This window comes from Saccoglossus kowalevskii, chromosome 14 (genome assembly GCF_978046115.1).
Source record: "Saccoglossus kowalevskii chromosome 14, keSacKowa6.1, whole genome shotgun sequence".
NCBI classification, from domain to species: Eukaryota; Metazoa; Hemichordata; class Enteropneusta; family Harrimaniidae; genus Saccoglossus; species Saccoglossus kowalevskii.
Genome location: NC_140654.1, coordinates 6,664,994 through 6,688,690, shown reverse-complemented (window position 1 = coordinate 6,688,690; position 23,697 = coordinate 6,664,994). Strand labels below are relative to the sequence as shown.

Here is a 23,697-nt window from a genome sequence, read left to right as displayed (position 1 = left end):
CATTACTATTGACATATACTGTCAGTACAATAGTAAGAGTACATTACTATTGACATATAATGTAACTACAATAGTAAGAGTACATTACTATTGACATATAATGTAACTACAATAGTAAGAGTACCTTACTATTGACATATAATGTCACTACAATAGTAAGAGTACATTACTATTGACATATAATGTCACTACAATAGTAAGAGTACATTACTATTGACATATAATGTCACTACAATAGTAAGAGTACATTACTATTGACATATAATGTCACTACAATAGTAAGAGTACATTACTATTGACATATAATGTCACTACAATAGTAAGAGTACATTACTATAGACATATAATGTAACTACAATAGTAAGAGTACATTACTATTGACATATAATGTCACTACAATAGTAAGAGTACATTACTATTGACATATAATGTCAGTACAATAGTAAGAGTACATTACTATTGACATATAATGTCACTACAATAGTAAGAGTACATTACTATTGACATATAATGTAACTACAATAGTAAGAGTACATTACTATTGACATATAATGTAACTACAATAGTAAGAGTACATTACTATTGACATATAATGTAACTACAATAGTAAGAGTACATTACTATTGACATATAATGTCAGTACAATAGTAAGAGTACATTACTATTGACATATAATGTCAGTACAATAGTAAGAGTACATTACTATTGACATATAATGTAACTACAATAGTAAGAGTACATTACTATTGACATATAATGTAACTACAATAGTAAGAGTACATTACTATTGACATATAATGTCACCACAATAGTAAGAGTACATTACTATTGACATATAATGTCAGTACAATAGTAAGAGTACATTACTATTGACATATAATGTCAGTACAATAGTAAGAGTACATTACTATTGACATATAATGTCAGTACAATAGTAAGAGTACATTACTATTGACATATACTGTCAGTACAATAGTAAGAGTACATTACTATTGACATATAATGTCAGTACAATAGTAAGAGTACATTACTATTGACATATAATGTCAGTACAATAGTAAGAGTACATTACTATTGACATATAATGTCAGTACAATAGTAAGAGTACATTACTATTGACATATAATGTCAGTACAATAGTAAGAGTACATTACTATTGACATATAATGTCAGTACAATAGTAAGAGTACATTACTATTGACATATACTGTCAGTACAATAGTAAGAGTACATTACTATTGACATATAATGTCAGTACAATAGTAAGAGTACATTACTATTGACATATAATGTCAGTACAATAGTAAGAGTACATTACTATTGACATATAATGTCAGTACAATAGTAAGAGTACATTACTATTGACATATACTGTCAGTACAATAGTAAGAGTACATTACTATTGACATATAATGTAACTACAATAGTAAGAGTACATTACTATTGACATATAATGTAACTACAATAGTAAGAGTACCTTACTATTGACATATAATGTCACTACAATAGTAAGAGTACATTACTATTGACATATAATGTCACTACAATAGTAAGAGTACATTACTATTGACATATAATGTCACTACAATAGTAAGAGTACATTACTATTGACATATAATGTCACTACAATAGTAAGAGTACATTACTATTGACATATAATGTCACTACAATAGTAAGAGTACATTACTATAGACATATAATGTAACTACAATAGTAAGAGTACATTACTATTGACATATAATGTCACTACAATAGTAAGAGTACATTACTATTGACATATAATGTCAGTACAATAGTAAGAGTACATTACTATTGACATATAATGTCACTACAATAGTAAGAGTACATTACTATTGACATATAATGTAACTACAATAGTAAGAGTACATTACTATTGACATATAATGTAACTACAATAGTAAGAGTACATTACTATTGACATATAATGTAACTACAATAGTAAGAGTACATTACTATTTACATATAATGTCACCACAATAGTAAGAGTACATTACTATTGACATATAATGTCAGTACAATAGTAAGAGTACATTACTATTGACATATAATGTCAGTACAATAGTAAGAGTACATTACTATTGACATATAATGTCAGTACAATAGTAAGAGTACATTACTATTGACATATAATGTCAGTACAATAGTAAGAGTACATTACTATTGACATATAATGTCAGTACAATAGTAAGAGTACATTACTATTGACATATAATGTAACTACAATAGTAAGAGTACATTACTATTGACATATAATGTAACTACAATAGTAAGAGTACATTACTATTGACATATAATGTAACTACAATAGTAAGAGTACATTACTATTGACATATAATGTCACCACAATAGTAAGAGTACATTACTATTGACATATAATGTCACTACAATAGTAAGAGTACATTACTATTGACATATAATGTCACTACAATAGTAAGAGTACATTACTATTGACATATAATGTCACCACAATGGCATTAGTATATTACTTTTTTTGGATAATCTAACAACAAGGATATGTCCTTAAAACATGGGCACGAAGAGACATGGCAAATTGTATGGCAGAATTGAACTGCTGCTTATTGTACGGTGACCTCTCACATATATTGAAATTAATACCTACAACTCAAGATTGATAATACAAGATGCCACAGTGTTTTAGCGAGAAAAAAAAACATGCCTGCTGGACTGTACATTGTCAATATCCTACATTTGAACGTTTGAAACGTTCTGCAACTGTTTGTGTAAACACAACGCCCACTGATCACGTGACACACATCATGCTACTTGACTGTTCATCGGCCGTCGGTGTCGTGGTTAACGATATCACAGACGCTACACATATTATTAACAGCTTGTTTTCTCGTTTCCCGATAGTGGGCTAGCAATTAACTATGATTAACTTTACTACACGACAGTCAATCCACCCACCAACACGTAGGAGTAAAATAACAATACCGTACTAATAATAAAATGCGTACTTTCCAATAACGCTCTTTTTAATTTAAATAAGCATTGTTTTCACATGCTTCATATTTGTCTTTATAAACCAAAAGTTATTTTCTGTTTTTATTTCATATTGAAATCCAATTTTATTGCACGTCCGTAAACGGTATTCGTATAAAATAAAAATGTAATTTAACTGTTGACCTTTAGTCCAGTTATTCGTATCAGTTTGTTATGGCAACGGCATTGTGCACACCAACGCGTGAGTGTGTGTGTGTGTGGGGGGGGGGGTATTTGAAATTTTAAATCAGCCCAATCATAAGAGCGCTTCTACGTCACATGATTATCAGAATTAAGAGAATGCCATAGTTGACTAGGGTGTAGTAGGAGTGAATATGTGAAAGATAAGACTGTGTTTACCTATTAAAATTACATTACAAAGTCTGTTTACGATTGTCGAAGTCTTTATTATTCCGAAAAAAAAACTGCACGACGTAACAGCGCATTTCATGGTCAATCAAATCCAGCAGCTATCAGCCACATTATGGCGTATAAATTAAAGCGTAAGTGTAGAACTGCTGAATGCAAACCAACAAACTATAACAGGATTACGGATACGGTGACACCCGGGCACATAGCGTCGATTGGCATTCATTTTTTGTGTTTGGCCTCTCTTCCAAATCAGTCTCCGGGTATACATGACTGTATACTGACTGGCCGTATATATGCAAATTGCACTAATCTGTTTTAAAAAGACGTTATGGGTAATTTATAGAATATTTGGTTGATAAAATATATGTTTGGTCTCCAGAAAGCTTCGTTTTTACAGGACCTGCTGCAAGGTATTCATTCCGTAAAATAATACTATACGTAGTACCATTTCCGTGACTGAACTGTGGTACTAGAACATCATAACATGTGACCATGCGCAAACAACGTCTTACTATTACAAATAATAACCACATGTGTACATTAATATGATACGTGTCAAACAGAAAAAAAGAAAAAGATACTAAAACTCTACCTAGACTGCTATAAATATGCTGTTAAGACGAAACGAATCGATAAATACGTTATATCGCATCTATAATAATTACACATGCACCACACTCTACCTCGCACGAACATGCCAAACGCATTAATGCATTTGGAAAGCTGTGTTCGGTTTCCGGATCCCAAAAATGATTCAATATGCGATCATCATGTTAATTTTAAATAATTACCATTTTCACCAATGTTAATTTGTGAAACTGGAGCGATACAAATCACAGATTTAACAGTTGATTTACAACAATTTTCAGACACGGATATATGCGAATACACCTAATGACAATTATTCGTTTTACATGGTGTGTATATACATACAATGCACTGACCATCATGTCTTTTTCTGGCATTGAAAGCGTTCTTCAGATTAATTTAATTTAATATTTCCACTTTCGGTAAGGTGTTGATAGACTACGCCATTACACTAATGCTCGTCGAGTGTTCTAAATTCAAGTATAAACATAGGCGGAAAGAGAGTGACTCTACTCGTCACCGTATGAAGATATTCTGTGGGGCTGTCGAGTATTGGCACTGCCCAGTACTCAATGACGTCACTGTCTAGTACTCAAGGACCTTCAGTATGCGAGGTCACGTGTCCAAACATTTTCTAATTACACGGGATTATCTCTGCGGAGAACCAATGTTCAATAATTCAGAGTGCATGATCTTGTATCTAACGTCGATTTTGTGACGCTAAGTAGACAATCGCCATGTCCACCACAAGAATGTTTGCCGGGCGATATGTATACCAGCTACCTGTTTTCATCACTCTTGTTTGACTAGGGGTAATGACCGACGCGAGGACCTCATTACGGTCGGCTTGGAATGCTTAAAGTTACCGACCCGTCGGGCACAGATACTATTCAAGGAAAATGTTATAAATTATTAATGTTATCGTGACTGCATAGATGCAATCCTTGGAAAACGCATATCGAAGTAATAATAGTGATTATTAGAGTACTTAGATTCTGCCTTTCCCGAAAGGCTTAAACGAGTTCCACACTCAGGAAAGAGGATTATGTAACTGGACATATTAAACAGGAAATAAATAAGAAATGTTGTAGATATTTTCAGAGAGAAATGGACAACGTTTGGTGGGGATTTTAATTTCAAAAGAAGCTATATAGATGTGTTTGTTAATAAAAATACGCGTTTCATCTCACTAATGTTTACAATTACTACAGCATTGAGCGCGAATCCTCGGGCAAACACACGACTACCCCTATTACTAATCTACGATATTAAGGCTTCAGGTTGAAATTTTCTGTCGCTCTCTATCTATACCCTCCTCCCATTTCAATAAATAGTTTATAAGAACCGGAATATAGCAAGTTGCAATATTTATTATATTAGGCCGGCGACTGTAAGATAAGACAAGTCTCTTAACAGACAATTTAATCCCATGATTTTGCCAGAGGTGTGTTCAATATGGTTCTCGCATAGATGTACTGTAAAATATATTATTATACATTCAGCATCGAAAACAACTTAGAATTTACCGTTCCGTGGGAAGCCGTATCAGCACTGGTTCTAAAACGTATCACCACTCATTCGAAGGTTCGATTTTTTCAACATTTACGAGTTTCGGGTTATTGAAGTTCACATTTCTTTAATTTGTTTATATTGAACACAGAAACGCCCTGGCACGCGTCGCTCGTGCAAACGTTCACATAGCGGAAAACGTTAATCTTTTAATAAAGTATTACTACAAGCAGGTATAATAATCAGCCTATCGCGAGGATACCGCAAAGTATGCACTCAGGCAGTACGCGTCGGTATTCTCGTAATAACCTCATACTTGATATTTGAGAATTTTCACGGATTTGGCAGTGAAGCAGTAGCGAAAATAGCAGTATTAAAGCCTGCTCGGATGCAGTATATATGTAATATATGTGCTTTCTGGACAAATTCATTAGCTTCTTAGGAAGGTAAAACATAATCATGAAAATTATGTAGTGATATTAATAAATGGCTGGATGTCCACGTGATGTTTATCAATTATTGAATTCAGTAAATTTAAGGTTCGGCGGCCATATCAGAAACGTGCTCCAAGAAATTATACAAAGTCTCCCGGGCATTAGCACAATCTTTCGTTGAGTGTCAGTTGTGTATGGAGTTTTTGCCCCAGAACGCTAACGTTTCATAACAGAGTAAAGTTCACGCTAAGGAGGATGATGTCGGTTTCAAATATATCAACTGTTTTTTTTTTCCGTTTTCTACCGTACTCGAAACATACGGCCAGGTGCCACAGATACATCAATGCATGTTACGTTACGTGTCAGGTAGCCCCAAATAAATATCGTAGTTGTCATTTCAGGTTGCCGACTCTAAGGGATGACCATCAGAAACTCCGGGGACGATGGCAGACTTGGGTGAAACATATAATAAATATTATGCACAATTATGCATGTCCTTGTGGAAACAGACGTAATAACCTTGACATTTATTGTACATTGGCAACTTCTTGTTTCTGAAACGAACAATACTCCCACCATATTATAAGCCTCCGCTTACCTTTTATGCAAGGGATAAATAATTCCGTATCGATGACCACAGGCCCATTAACTATTTGGCAGTGAGCGAACATCTTTTATGGGGGCGGTCTGACAAGATTTGTAACCCTCAATGTAATTCACTTCGATGTGATGGACGCACATGTAAATACATTTCGATTATACAAATAACGACTCAGATTTTAATTCAGAACTGTTCTGATTTGACGGAGCCACGCGCAACACGAGCACGGACACACGTACCACTCGTACATCAAAACATGTTTACATCGAATATCTTGACATCACTGCGTAGGATTGAAAAGTCGGGATGAGAAAACAAAGTGTGTGTGATTAATACAGAATACCGATCTAAAAAGAAGCGTACACTGAAATGTACGCGCAGCTCGCGTGCTGTTAACAGTTGATATGGCGATTTTGTAGGTATTGGGTGACAGACACGACAGGATATCTTGTCATGATCCGTGAATGTATTGAAAATGTACAATCTGTAAAAGTATGCTGACTAATCAATTATATTTGTACTGTAGATCGGCTGAAATGAGGGGGGGGACAAAAAGTATGGGCTAGTATTTTTTAATGAGAGTTCTACATTGTGTTGACAATAGGGTAATTCTAAAATTAGGGATTCTTAATTTTACATTTACATAGACCTGAAATTAAGAAATCCCGTTCTACCGCGAATACTACACCTTAGGTTTTAGGCAAATAGCATATAATTGCCACAGTCGACAGACAACGAGCGTTTGATTGTTATTATCAACAACAATGTATTTGACACGAGTTTTATACATCACGTGGAACCTATATCGAACACGGCGCCACATGGTGACTATAGCGCTTTTTATAGCTACTTGTTGTGCTAAACTCTACCGTACGTAGAAACTGTGCAATGTGTAAGATTGTCAATAAAACATGTTTGCCAGTCACGTGTTGAAGTGATGGTCGCCGTGGCGCCACGCATGTGCGAGATTTGTGTTGGTAAATAGCGATTCTCCCACAGGGGCTCCCAAGGAATAACCTAGTCAACGTAGACAGTTGAGTCGAAGCATAGAGGGACTGTGATGCAAGGTATAATTCGATACGTCGAAAAAATCTGTTAACAAACTAGCTGCTTTCTGATTGGTCTGATTGTTATGTGTTAGGTTTGAGTAGCCAATAAGGCACAATCTAGTATAAGTAGCTTTGGATTGACTCAAGCTTGGTATTGTTTCTTTTATGGACGCGGTGCAGCAATCAAAGTTGTCATCTTTATCGACTCCATATCTTACGCACGCACGCACGGCACAACACCCACCATCAATCAACGAGGATTGAATGTGGATCACGATTACTATGTATTCCCTATTGCATTTAACATGAAACACGCCGATGCACATTATCTTTGAGATAATACGCGCTGAGGACGCGTACATATGAGTAATTGATAAACATTGCACTTGTTATTTGAATTTCTAGTACGTACCGATAATTCCGAATATATATATATGGATGTAAATTTGTGACTTTACGAATATACACTATGCATAATGTTATAACGTTATGTTATCATAAATACTATAATTACTAAACGAGTAAAGTATACAAAAGCAAAATCAAGCAAATCTAACGGCGAAAAAAATATAAATTACTCTATAACGTAAATTAGATGCCAACCGTACTCACAGACCATCATGTCCAGCCGCGATGGGAGATCGGTGTTATATTTTGAGATTAGCCCGAGTCACCAAGTTCGTGACCATCGAGATAGAGCTTTTGGTTTTTACTAATTTATATTAATGCTTAGTAAATCACGTGATACGACATCACTATTCGAGATTAATGTCACCAGAAATACGACAGCCCGATCGTTGAACTTAAACATGAAACGAAGCCGACTAAATTTACTCACATCTGTGACACTGAGCTCCGCATTATACAGAAATATAATCGACATCCAGATTTCGAAATCATTATTCTGACGTATTTGTTATTGGAATTTGAGGCGGAGATTGAGTGAGAGAGAATACACACTAATGACTCGGCTGTGCCAGAAAACCAGCTGGCTGAAATGAACCTCATTTTGCTTTAGAGATCAAATTCAATGACATACAAATATCACAAAAGAATAGGTGATTTTCCGTACAACTGCGAGATCTCGCGAGAAGCATGAAAGACGCGCGTCGAACGTCTGCCGCAAAAATCGAACGATTTGATTTTGAACTCGAATTTCTTTATTTCGTAGCTCACATCGACCGGCCGATCTTCGACAGAGGAATATTGCATTCGAATATCCTCTTTTAATCGAAATTGTCTATCATCAAATGTGTACAGCACATTATTGACATGGAAATGTCCCCCAAAATACTTTCGCGTTTGTCGAATCTCACGCGATGTTTGACGCCACTACGACGCTATGACCTTTGTTTGTCCTGTTTTTACGTTCGATTTCACGCATAACGCGTGATTCTCGCAGTGAACGGAAAATGGTCTATTGGATATTCACAGCAGAGTCTGTGCAGAGATTTACAAACATTCATTCAGATTAAAATGTGACATATTCTCTCTGGTTAGTTCTGGCATTCACTGTTACAATATAAATAGAATATATAAACAGACTAATCCAATATTTAGCCAATAGCTTTTCCTCCCTAATCCCCTTAAGAATATGTATCAGCCAATGGCTTTTCTTGTCTCATTATCACAAGAAATTATATCACCCAATTATTTGCCTTGCCCAATTATTACAATATGTATTAGAATATGACATGGCTTGTCTCATTGGCCTAAAAATATGTATCTGCAATGGCTTTCTTTCTTGTCTCATTATCACGCGAAAATTTATCAACCAATATCATGACAAGAATATGTACATGTGTCATCCAATGGCTGGTCTCGTCTCAAAATTACAGAAATATAATTGTCAATGACTTGTGTTTTTTGTCTCTTTCTGACAATTGCATGTAAGAGTTAATTCTCACTATAATTTGTATAAGCCAATACCCTTTCTCGTCTCATTATGTATGAAGAACACAAATGAGCCAATGGGGCAACCCGTCTCATAATCACAACAGCATGTATGAGCCAACGATGACGTATAATAATTTTTTTAAATGGGGACATTACGATCATCATAAAATGCTAATCTGGATCTGAAGGAAGATGTATAGGTTTCTCAATTACCTCTCATAAACAACTTTTTTTGAATTTATAGATGTCATTTCTATTATAAGTGTAAAACACTGTCGTTCACTATATTCAAAATATTCATTGAACGCGTTTCTTTCAAAGCAGCCATTACTGCAATACACATAACTCTTGTACATGAAATAGTGGTTGCCACGGTAACCTACAGTGAACAGCATGTTAATGTTTAATCAGAAGTATGTATGTGATATTGCAACCGATACAGATATATGTTGTATGTTTTCCACGAATACCCTAATGCAAGCTATATCCCACAATCTATCGAACAAAAACTATTACTCTGTTTCCATGGTGACAGCATATAATAATCTTGTTTTGACTCGAATCCGTGTATGAAATCGGACGAGAGTATGTTTAAATCTTGAATGTTTGGTGAGAATGTTTTTTAAGCTTAAGAGCAAATACAATGACATAACCTGGGTTGTATAGTAGGTAGTCTTTTTCACATCTTAAATCCAGTAAATCCGTTGTGATTTTAATAAAGACATCTTAAGACCAAGACATCATTCAAAACGTGGTAAAGTTTCCAAGTTATTTTATCTAAGAATAGATGACTGCGAAAATAGATGTTTTTTGTTGTTGAAATTATCAAAAACAGAATGGGCTTTCTAACTCCATTTGACAACAGTATAATCCATAGTCGTTCGATTATCACGTATATATAGCGACACCTTTCATCCAAAATGGCCACTCCCGTGCGAATTTGAAAAGCGAAAAAAAACGTTGAGTCACTTTGGTCTGTCATCCGAACGATTTAACTAGTATTAATTCATAGATCCAACATCAAGACGTGAATCCCCCATCAGCGACCCCCCCCCCGTTTGTAGCTCATGTCGTTTCAGCGGCATTCCACTATTGGACTCCAAAGAAACGTGTAATTGAGAATTTTAGTAGAAATCGTGATAATATACAATGTTTCGTAGACACGATTTCAAGTCACGCAAGCATTCACTAACACTACGTGTTCACTTCATTGAGACTATAAGCGATAAGAGCGCTTTCAATTCAATATAGATTATAATGCATATATTAGTATAGTACTCAGAAGATGTTCCTGTTTTTTTTTTTGAGAACTAGTGATGTGATGTCCGCAAAAGACTGAGCAGCGTAGGAAGAAGCGTGTCAGAGTAACTGATGTCAATCATTTTCGTGCACTTCATGTAAAGCTTCATTTAATTTGAAATCGAGATTATATTGCTTCATTTCATTTTCAATTCCTTTTTTAAATGTAGTAATAATAATAATATGTTTATTCCACACTGTAGGCCACTGGCTCAAATGTATAATGGTAGTATAATTAAATAGACAATAGTCGAGGGAGCACATACTACAAGACATTATAGTCTGAGAAACATGTATCGTTTTTTTTAAAGCAAGTGAACTTAGCTTTAAGACGTATAGTGAAAACTTTGATACAAATCTACACGGATAACAATCAGTACGATAACATATCAGGATATACTGGACAGGTAGTTCACGAAAGGTGAAGCAAATGAGGCAAACATGGTATTCGTCCTTAATGTATTTATGTACATAAAACCTCTTCATTGAAGTTTATACTATTATATTATATGGAATTTTAAGGACATATTTACAAAACTTGTGTATATAAATTTTGCTTTGTCAAAATCCCATATTTTGAATCCACACATTTACAAATGGTAATTTTTGTTCCTCAAAAATAGTTATATCGGTTTAAACTGATACCTCACTTTCGTCTTATTTTGTTGACCGGTAAATTCTACTTGTGGCGATAATTTTATAGTTGATTGAAAATGCGATGTAAATATATAAATATGCTGCTTAATATAGACAGGTCATCGGCAAAAAGTAACGGTGAAACTTTAGCACAAATTAATGAGGAAACAGCAAGGATGAAAGAATTGAGTCTTTGAAAATAATCTGTCAAACTATCAGGAATACGAACACTTGCCTTTGCATAATAAGCTCCTTTCGCAAATGACTGTAGTTTATATTGAATGTTAGTATGAGTTATTGGATGGTTTCATAAGTAGTTATGGGGTGTCTACAAAAGAGTAGTCCACTTAGATGCTTTGCGCATGCGCATAACGAAAAGTGGTGCATTTTGTGATTACAGCAATTCAACTAAAAGGCTCGGTCAATCTGTGATCGAGATATATTTTTTCGTTCAATTTTTCATGTTTTTCCAACTATCAGTGGAGCGTAAAGTCATACATACATTGTTCATTTTCCCTCTACTTCCTCCCCTGTCACGGCGATATTCGCAGTACGTGTACCAGAAACGTAAACTAATTCGCATTACCTGTAGATGAAATTCTTGATAACTATTGACAATTTTTATCTCGATGTTACTTCAACCAAATGCCAATTTATGTCGTAGTTGGGTACATTTGCTCTAGGACATACGCAGTTATTTCTTTACCATGTCGCACGCATGCGCATTATACTTCAATGCATTTTTTTCGTCTTTTACGCTTACGCAGGTCAGTCTCGTAGTATACACAGTTTCGCTTATCGTGTTCTGAATGTTGGAGAAATATTATAAAATGCAAGAATATTGCGCAAGAATGTTGTGACAAATTCAAAACAATTGACCAATTCTGGTAAAGGAGGTGGCAAGCACGCAAAAAACGTACTGCGCATTCTACCCATCGTGCACAGCAATAATAATCATGGGATAAAATAAATATATATTTATAAATATATATATCTGAAATAATCAGCGAAAACGACTATGGTCATCAAGTGGACTTTAGATGACTAGATAACGAGGAAGCACAATTTGACGTTTTATATTTGAAAATGAACTCACGGAAACCTTAGGAAAAAAACACACGCTACAGTTCACAATTGTTCAGCACTTTCTGATGAAAACACTCTATACAAACAATCTTTGTTTCCACTATAATTGATATGTGTGAGTCAGTCGTGCGTACAATCAGCATGGAATATCATTTGTGATGTTAAACTAACCGACAAATCGAGTGTTTATTTTCTACATATAATTGTGTCATGTCCCTATACTATACGAATAATGAACCAGCAAAGGGTATTGCTTCCTAATATATATATATATTGGCAGGATTATAGATTATCGGGGCTTAGGTATTCTCAGGACTGTTAGCAATATTGATAACCTGGTTAGATTCAGATACATGGAATATCATGAGTTGATTACAGGTTGCCCGATATTAGCGATTAGCGATATTGAATACTAGCAACGATTTAGATGAATCGATCTAGTTTAACTGGTTCACAGATTAGCAAATCCCAGATTACGTAGATTAGCGGCATGACATATTAGAAATACCATTGAATAACACAACTACATATCGTGAAATGAATTCGAAAGTAAAAAAGGTGTAGGTAGATTAATCATAATATGTCACCGAGACGCGATGAATACTGAACAGGCGACGAATTGACAACACTATCAGCTTGGTATTAAACCGAAATGAACCAAAACATGGTGCGTCGTCATTTTAAGATCTATTCCACCAGTACCAGTAAATGGTCCTCGAAATTCATGTGACGTGTCAATTTCATGCGCACGTGCAGACACACTGGTTACAAATTCTACATTGCACATCTTTCAGGTGTCACTCGGTGTGATACATTAGTCGCTGATCTCTTTATCTGTCTATACAGGACGACTCTGGCAATCACATTGACGAGTGGGGACGACAAAGAGATAATGATTCGGCGTAAAGTCACAGAACCATTGATATACATTTTTTTTATCTACGCTTCCAGAATGAACAATATATCGCCACTTTCTTTATCAAGCAGGCTTCTAGTCACGCATAAAAAGTAGAGCTATCAATTCACAAATATGATGCAGGATATAAACTCCATTAAGGGAGATATAAAGAATATTTGATAATTGAATATGGTGAAAAAAATGATGTGCTGACAGCGTGTGTGGTTTGATTTACTAAACATTGACATGATTTAGAATACATGCAGAATTGCATGATGGGATTTATTAATTTGTGTAATTGTACCTTATACTATATATTAGCTGCCAGTCAATCAATTCCAAAATATGCGAAACACAACTGCCAAAAGACCAAGTCATATTAGAATATGTTGAAACAATGAACAACCAAATCGTACTAAAAAGACATAAACTAGAGCATTGAACATGTCAGTAAACCGTCTCCAACTCGAGTATATTCAAACCATCGACAACCAAAACATTCTGAAAAAGACTTTTAATAATTACCTTCAGACTGAAGTATATTCAAATCATCGACAACCAAAACATACTAAACATGACTGTCAGTAAACCGCGTTCAAATAGAGTATATTAAAACCAACATACTGAGCATGACTGCCACAAATTCGAGCCCAACTTTAGTACATTCAAGCTATTAACAACCAAAACATACTGAACATGGCTGTCAATAATTCTCGTCCAACTGAAGTACACTCAAACTATCGACAACCAAAACATTACTTATGTGGAAACATCAAGTGAAAATGTCTTAGAGACTTTGTTTCTTGTTGAGTATGTTGAATCACGCTAATTCTGGCGCTGATGAACTGAATAAAATTGACATTTAAGCATGTTTCCACGAATAAATATATTTCATATTTGGCTTTTGTAGCCTTAGATATTAGAGCAATAGACATTTTACGTAAACATCTAAACGTAGAAATTGAATTTAAAAAAACAAACAAAAACGTTTGAATGACTATTAGTGTCTGTTTCAGTACAATGAGACTGACTGTGTTGCAACTAATACGTATCTCGCCGTTAACCACTTCGGATAAGAGAATAAAATGTTGTTAAGTTTCTCGAGATTGTGACGAAGTGAAAGGGATGATTTGAGTTGCGAGACAAACAGCATGCATATTATCAAATAAAACAATATACGTCACTGCTTACTGCTGACAATGTTGGCAATTTGAGCAGCAACATTTTACTCATTTAGTTGTTTATCCGAATCGAGCGTATTTACATCACGTAATGGTTAGTGACCTTATTTGTGAACTTCAAAACGAGTAAACATGTATGATCGCGATCTTTGAGGCAGATTTAACAAAGTATGATAATGGATAATTAGAGGACATGGACAATATAATTGTTGGCTTTCATCAGTGGACCTTATAGCGTACACTGGTTTCCTGTTATTGTCAACACAGCAGCATTTTTAACTACACAAAAGGTCGTGTATATTATATATCGTGTAATTACAATTGCTTTCAAACGATTTTGAGATGAGTAATGTTTTCGAAGAGATTGATAAAATGTAAGTTAATTTAAGTCCACATTGAATCTTACTATTCTAAATATGGCCTATAATATTTATCGATTCCAGCAGTTATTATCGATTTACAGTGTTAATGTTACAGTGAGTTGTTCATTGTATTAGATTCCATATTTGTTATAACCTACTTCGGAAGGGGACCAGGTTCGTTGCTGATTCGGGAGCATTATTTTTATTATGTTAGTTTAACAATAATATAACACAATACTGTTAACGAGTTTAGTTTATATTCAATTACTATAAAGATTATTTTAGGCATCTTTCTTCAGCTACGAGAAAATAATAGCTTAACAATGGGTTAGAGTGACAGAAAAAAAAACAATTCACTCAACCATCACTCAGCGAACCAAATTTTTAGCTTAAATTCCGAAAATGTTACGTTTTAGCACTAAACATCCATTGCGCTGTGTTTTATTTTGACTGGAATGTTAAACGTTGAAAATGTTTCCAAGCAACGACTGTATAATAGGAAGGATTTCCATTAAGTTTCTAGATCATGGGCAAGGTCAGAAAACGACTTTTTTTCATTTATTCTCTTTCTAGTTTAGCACTTATAAGTGCACAACTTTAATGTCAAAGTACCAAATCATCCCATTAATCCAATTCTTTCACATACTTCTTAGATGTCACAGCAGTAACATAGCAACTAAGGTTAGGAGGACAAATAGAAAATCCCGACAGCAATAAACACTAGCGGTACTTTATTCATAAATTCTGAAGTCACCACTTTGAATACTAATTGCAAAAGAACAAAGCCACTCAGGATATGAGCTGGACATGGTTATTTCCCAGGTTTTCTAAACTGTTGATAACAATGGGCAATTTTTGTCTGGTTAGTGTAATACTATTTTGAGTGGAAAATGCGAAAACGGACATTTTGCAAGGGAAACAAAAGTATGTTTACAGATATTGAAAAACAAAAGATTTTATTGAAACGCCATCTTTATGTATATGTTTTTAATCATCTGCCACTGAAAATATACCTTTCAAATCAACCAAAAACACACATAGAGTATGGCAATTGGCAACGTTTCTGGTTAGGATTCAACACAAAAAAAACGTTTTCAGGATTAAACAAATGCAGGTAGAATAACGGATAGCATCATACAAACACATGTCCGAATGAAAAGTAAGTCGAAGGAGCCAGGTGTACAATTTTCACAAAGCGGTGTGAAAGGTGTACACATGTACAAGGACACTCTCCACCTATGTAGACATGAATACAATATTTAGGGGGCTAGTTATAATGATATAGACAACATACAGTTCAAGCTTAAATCATACAGCTGTGGGCAGCATGTCTCGTTCTCCCAGTATGCCCTGCAGTGCGCATTGCAGGTCCCAATGCGCATGACAGCAATAACACGTGACTGTCTTGAATCCCCTTTCATGAATCCCCTCGCAGTAACAAAGTTGATTGTAACTACAAACTGAATCGGCTGACCCAATTACGGTCTCATTTGTCCCTCTTTACAACATCTCTAATTGAATCTATTTTCCACATTCTGTGTAACTAAGTTTGTAGTTTACATTTAATGGGGAGGATGTGAATTCCGGTAGACCTTTTGAATGTGACCTTCGACGATTGAAAAATACAACATTAGTTCGCTATGAGAAACATACATAAATTGCCGCCACAAATATACAATGTTTTTCAATTATCGCGGCTTTTCATAAAGCCACGAATTCTGTATTCATACGTTGACAAGTGTTATTTTTAACAACGGGCACTGTTGCTTACACTGCCGCAAAACTGAATTTATTCAAACTCGGGATTATTTTTGTGGACAATGCTGCCAACAGAATGTCGTCTTTCAATTACACTATATTGAAACGTGCAACAGCTAGCCCTAGTGCCAAGTAGCAATATGAGTGAAGAACATGTAATTGTTAATATTTGTGTTTGCTAATGTTTTTTGATGAATACATTGGCTTATGATTCATCATCATTCGGTATATTAGACAATAAAATTTTCTAATACGCATGCGCGATATTTGCCTTAGAACGCACAATAACAATCACTGCACTGTGTTTTTATTATTATACATCAAACAAATAACTATAGAGTGTGCTTTGAAAGAAACATGTTCAGTTTAATACAAATCATAATATAATATGGTCGTCAGTATGCCGTGTCAAACAACAATATTAACCGAATCGTCCATATTGCATTTTTAGCTCTCTGAACTTCGAAGACACCTTTCAGAAATAACCTTACGCAAAGTGTTATATATTGTTTTCGGTAACTTGATTTAGACCTATGGAAAATCAGACTCATCTGTTTCAAAATTTGCAAAATTATAGAAATATATCATAAAAATGAGCAAAATATTTGAGTAACATTTTGGCGTGAATAATGATGGCGTTCAAAGTTATATGTGTATACTATTTTTTGGTTTATCCCAATTTAATCTTAGAAATAGTGTCAACATTTAACCCACTTGAAGAAGTGTACACACAGCGCAGCAAAATACAATATTGCTTATCAAAGTTGAGAATAGTGAAAGATGCTATTCAGAGCCATATTTTTTTAATCCATGTAATTATTACTATAGCAACAATTAATACGCTGATCCATTGAGCGAATATTTGGGGATGGAAGGGGGCCTTTATTTATTCCTAACACAATTGTTCACTTCTCGATAATACGCGAATTATGTGAACGATAACGGTGATTAGCTCTCATGATCGCAATGACGTCAGTCCTAGTACAATTTACAATACTACAGTATCGTTTGCTCCAAGGCCTAACCTTGTTAGTGTCCTATATTTTAGTCAGTCGTTCGCAATGCTTAATTGCTACCATTATTCTCTCTCAACATTTTGCGTTTGACAGAAATGTCATCACGTGCTAACTAATTCTGTATACCCGATCGCGCAGACACCGCCACATCTTTACGATATATCCTAGAGATATTATCACACTGGTATTATATTACTTGTGTTTGGGACATTTGTGTGAAAAAAAAAACAAGGTTGTTTTACTATTGCGCGTTTTTCTGTAACCTGGGGCGTGCACATGTTGATACAAAGGTATATTTCCAATTATGTACTGTTTTATAGACACCGCCTGTCACACGTCGTTCATTGATATTTTATGATTTGTTGAGGGTTTTTTTTGTAAACAACAGAATTTACATTGTAGAAGTTGTTTCTGATTTGCCCAAACGACATCATTATGTCAGATGTACTGATCAAGCTATTAAATATGTAAATATGTTGCCGCCATTTATCTGTCGTCATACATACAACCCGACTGCTGCCATAAATGAAATTCAATGAAATTTAAACAAATCTGCTTTGTTCAAAATTACCTTTGTCTTCAGAAACAAACCAAAAATGTATATCAACATTTCAACGCTAAAAATGAATGTAAACTCGAGTAAGAGCATTGATTCTTATTTGTATAACAACTCCTAGAAGTCTGATTATAAAAAAAAAAAATATTATTATCGGTTTTAAAGTTTATCATTCTCCACACAAAATATCTAACACTATGCTTCCAGGCTTTAGAAACAGTTTAATTCCAGGGAGCCTTGTTGTGAAGTACAGACGCAATATCAACTGTGAGGGCGTCTGTCACGTAAACAGTTCGCCATTTTTATCCCCGTTATTAATTTCAAGTAAAATGTTTAAAAGACGAGGACGTTTTCAAATTAGTATAGCGCCTGTGGTCATTACAGATACATTCTCTGTGTTGATGCAAGCGAATGAATGGAACATAGGATATGAAAACGGACATAGCATGTACTTTCCTGGTAATCAATAATGCAAACAAAATAGAGGAAGCAACGAGAATGTAACATGTGGAACGCCGGGTAGCAAAAAGCAGACATTGCACGAGTTCAGGAGCGGAGACGGATTCAGACTTATTAATACAATTAAAGATTCTTACCTGTGTGTTCACTCGTTTAGAAATAAATAAATCAGTTGGATCAATCTGAAACAGAAGAAATATTTATTTGTATGTATTATAATTTGTCACGTATATTCGAGTATAGTTAAAGTTGTTTAATAATAATTGTCACTATCGATCTTGCACACCTGTCAAATTACAAGATTCGGATCGATGAAATAATACATGTTACTGCTCACTTAAAAGAAATATCGACAAATAGTATATAAACTCTGAAAGGACAAAATTGTTAATTTTAATCATCAAAATAGAATGGGTTGCAAGACAATTATATGAATATATCACGTGATGTAAGATCCAAGAGAAAGCTCATTATAATCCAATATAGAAATCATTTTCTAAAAAAAATTTGAAAAATGTCAAATAAAATGCGCGCCTTGAATTGGCTGCTACAAGCTTCAACTTCACCAAGCAAGCACATATCAATCGATTTTGGTAATAGCATAATTTGTATTTTAAAGCGGGAGGGTCGTCACCTGCGCATGCGCGGGAATTGAGTCGCTATGGCCATCTGACGCATGCGCAGGTGACGACTCCCCCGCTTTAAATGAATAAATTTATCAAATACAAATGTAGTCTTAATGAAATCCTCGGTAAAAACCTATTTTTAAGATGTTACGTCAGATCAAGCATAGTTGTAACATCTGAAGTTATATACAAGATTATCACTAAAAACCGTACGCTCAATTTTTCATCAAGCTAATTCTTTGATGATCTGTCAGATCATTATGTTTAGACAATTCCACCTAGGTTTCAATGTCACAGGGTGTTTTTGTTCGATTATGTCAATTCCTAAGTCATGTCCGTAGCTAGTCGTGTAACACTGTCTCTAAGACGGTACAAATGTCTATCGTACCACATTGTCATAAAACCCGACTTCTTTGCGACACCAGATGCTGACCACAAGAAAGCCGTGGTAAAATACACCTGCAGTGATTCAGTAATAACTTGTAAATGCACCAATGAGCGTGCTTCTCTTTGAATATCAAGGACCAGTCAGTCTACTTGTAAGAAGTAGACGTTCAGTGCCCTCGTTCTAAAACAAACGATGATTGGTCATAAGCATCATGTCGTTTCCTTATGAATATATGAATATGTAAATCAAAATACGTAAATCATAGCTCCCAAATGCAGATCTCGTAGTGGTACGAGACTGTGTTTAAAGTGTAGAGTAAAAAAACATGGCAGGCGAGTAACCACTACTACGCAGTGTTTGATTTGAGACACTGACGGCGTGGTGAAGTACTCGGACAAATGATATCATCATGATATTGATACATGTAAATAGTCTATTGATAATATTTCCAAGAACATTGAAGTTATAAGACCCGCGCATGCGTATGATGAGCGTGTAAAGCGTACATGTGTAGATTTCATGCCATTGAAAAACTCAAATGAACTAAAATAGTGCGGCTTCACTTTATAGTGAACAGCTAGTCGCCATGTTTTTGAATCACATAACGCAACTCCCATTAATCAGTTTACGCTGTGGTAACTCTGGTAACTATTCATTGGCTAATATTCCACGCTCTTGGAACCGATATATTCATTTCACGCATTATCGCCGTCATCAGAGATTGCTCGATACATCGACTTTCATCGTGGCGTATCAGTTCATCTGAGTCCTGTAATTGACTTTACTGGCCTTTGACCGGCCTTTTACTAGCTGGTAATCAAGTTGGCAAACCGTGTCAAAATAAAGTAATCTAAACCCGCCAAGTAATGACTTCCTCTGTTTGATTCGCCTCGTAACCGCGTCTCACCATCCTTCGTTGTGGGTCATTACAATATCTGTTCATTTAGCGGCAATTTTAAGGACTGTCTCTAACTCTCGCCTGAGTGATTCTGATCTTGCCACTGCCTCCCGGGCAAATAGACCTGGTACGTATCACTTGATTTTCAATGATTCGGTCTCGCGTGTCGCTTACTGAAGATGGAATTATCGTCCATATAACGGATTAGTACGTGAGTCACGTATGCCATTTGAGATAGCAATTAACGGTCGCTTCAATTAGCCAAGATAGGGGCACAATATTTGCGAATATTAATTTATACATCGATCGTATGAAATATTCATACAATCAACGACGAAAACAAATATATTCGACAGGCGCTCATTTTTTTTGTTTTCAACGTTTACTGTGACAATAAAATACTATTCATAAAATTCCCCCGACCATATCGAAACTGTAAACTTGCGAACAAATAGAAATATAATGGGATTCACTGAACCACAAAATATTACACTCCTCGTCACTTATTTTATATTTCACGAATCGATCACGTCACGCAACTGTTAGAAATACCGGTATTGTGTATTCCAGCTGGACGTTCTGGCGATAAACGCCACGTATCTCGCGCATTCGAAAAAATAAACATCGCGCGATTTATTTCGTCAAGATCACGCGATATGAATGCAAGTTAAACGCATGTCTGTCAGGGGAAGGGGGGTAATAGGTGTATATGCACCCTGGTGAGGAATTTATCGTAAAACGCAGCAAATACACACGCTATGAATTAGTGGTGGGGACTATTGATTCAAATATGCGCATGCGCTCTGAAATAATAGTACGTAATATTCAACGTGATTTAACACTTGTGTACACCACTGCTCCCTTGACCGAACACTATGTTGTTGTGTTGATAAATATAGCCAATAATGTTGTTTTAACAACTTGAAAATATCGGCTGGTCACCGATGTTCATTGTAGCTGTCGAATTGCAACAAACACTGAAATAAAAAGAAACTTGGGTGTTGTCATCGAAACTGATCGCATTCCACATAAACGGGAAGAAGCATGAGACCGTCTGGTCAAAAACATTAGGTGTCAACACGTGTTTATCCGACAATAAAATACTATTCTTGAAATTCACGCGACCGTGTCGAATTTGTAACAATTACATACAAACACGAATAATGTGATTCAGTGAAGCATACAGATGTTAGATTACCTGTCATTTTTGTTTTACATTTAACAAACCGAACATGTCACGCAGCACCCGCGGTCGTGGTTCTTGTGAAAACTACTGATCAATAATTCACCACACACACAGTAATATAATCTGATATTTCGTATCTGGACAAAAGAAATATTGCGTTGAAAGAAATATATATCTCGCGCGATTTAAAAGAAATATCGCGCGACTAAAGACACGTATCTCATACGCTGAAGGAAATATATATTTCACGCGATGAACTAAACTATATATCTCGCGAGATCGCGGTGTAACTTGAATGAGGAGTTTTTGTGTCAGGATCGTGCAGGTAAAATAGGTCTCAGAAGTATCAGTCTGATAATTCTGATTAATTTTAAGTATAATTGTTCAATATCGTAAGATAGATTACAATTGATCGCAAAGTGAAGAAACCTTAATTGTTAGGGCTTTAATATATGTAAATTAGTATTCGTAACTGGTACGTTTTCATTCGTGTGCGTGCCGAATATTGTGTTGCTGTTTTCTGTGATTTGTATTTCTAAAAACCGATACCATTTTCCATGTCTCGTCTTCAGTGGGGCCGTCTAGTCATCAATGTACAACAAAGTTAATAATGTTCACCGTGATAAGGAGTCCTATAAATCGTTATTATTTCCTTCAGATTACAAGGTAGATATTAATCTAATTTTCTTGCCCGCCAGGGGCTAGATAGACAACCTCCGTGCAGTAATTTGAAATCAGCGCATGCGCATATTATTCTAAAAGCCTATTCCGGCGCAATTTCACAAGAATTACACCATGCGAAGAACGAGAGCGGAATTATGGCGGTGAAATAGAAACCCAGGAACAAGAAAGACTCAGATGGGGAAATCATTAACGCATCTTGATAACGAGAGTGATTGAACCCAGAGGTTTAAACTTACGCATTACGCATGTGTAGGATTTAGGAAGCCATCATGAAGTGAACAGAGATCTGACGTGATTTACGGCGACAAACACACAGCAATACATTTATAAAAGATCCATTCAGCGCTTAGCTTGTCGAACAACTTCCCAGCAAACTTGTCGATTTCACGAGTTATGTCAAAACACAGGGATGTCGTTTTTTTTATTATCCGCGTTACGTCTTATGACAAACAGGATATGACGACATGATCGGGTTATTTTTAGAATTGGAATTGCCTGGGAATGACAGGAAAAAAACACCAATAAGCTAAGGGGACATCCATTTGAAATACAGAAGCTGTTAATAATTCATGATGACGTTTTATATATCTCACATTCTCGCGGTATTTAAAAATCAAATTTCAGGCCAAGGCTTGGTCGTTTTCTAGTGTTAGTGCATAAGGTTTCTCAGTAAATTTCGTAACTGTTATGCTATATGCATACTGCACTTATAATTGCGTGATATAGTAGTACATAATTTTTTTGTTTCGTGATTTATATCTGATTTTACACAGTGAGACTCAGCTGGTCTACCAGTAAAACCCAAAAGTTGTCGTTTTCGTAAACTGTTTTTACTTAATTTAGTTCAACTGTGAATTGATACGCAACGCAACTACATTATCGTTATAGCTTATATCTGTCGTTGCTCTCATTCGCTATTACTCAATGCTTGCTTGACGTGTGCGTGCTGTAACGTCATCGTCGGGTTTAAAGAACAAACACACCCGTGGATTATCTGAATTTCCAAAGATATATACTGCCTCCGATATATACCACGCATGCTCATTCCCACACTCTGTTGTATTCACACGTACAGTTTCTCACCGCCTCCGATATACACCACGTATGCTCATTCCCACACGTTAGCGTATTCACGCGTTCAGTTTCTCACTGCCTCCGATATATACCACGCATGCTCATTCCCACACTCTG

At 35.5% G+C, this 23,697-nt stretch overlaps 2 protein-coding genes across 2 annotated transcripts in view; one reads left to right on the top strand and one right to left on the bottom strand.

Moving 5' to 3' along the window:
* LOC144357882 (uncharacterized) overlaps window positions 1-23,697 on the bottom strand; it is a 69,773-nt gene that overhangs the window by 32,469 nt on the left and 13,607 nt on the right. Inside the window, exon 2 of the mRNA XM_085507843.1 lies at window positions 18,862-18,906. The gene's annotated coding sequence lies outside the window, so the exon portion shown is untranslated. The remainder of the gene's footprint in view (window positions 1-18,861; window positions 18,907-23,697) is intronic.
* The window catches only part of LOC144357883 (uncharacterized), a 30,017-nt gene that overhangs the window by 1,700 nt on the left and 4,620 nt on the right, over window positions 1-23,697 (top strand). The window lies entirely within an intron of this gene.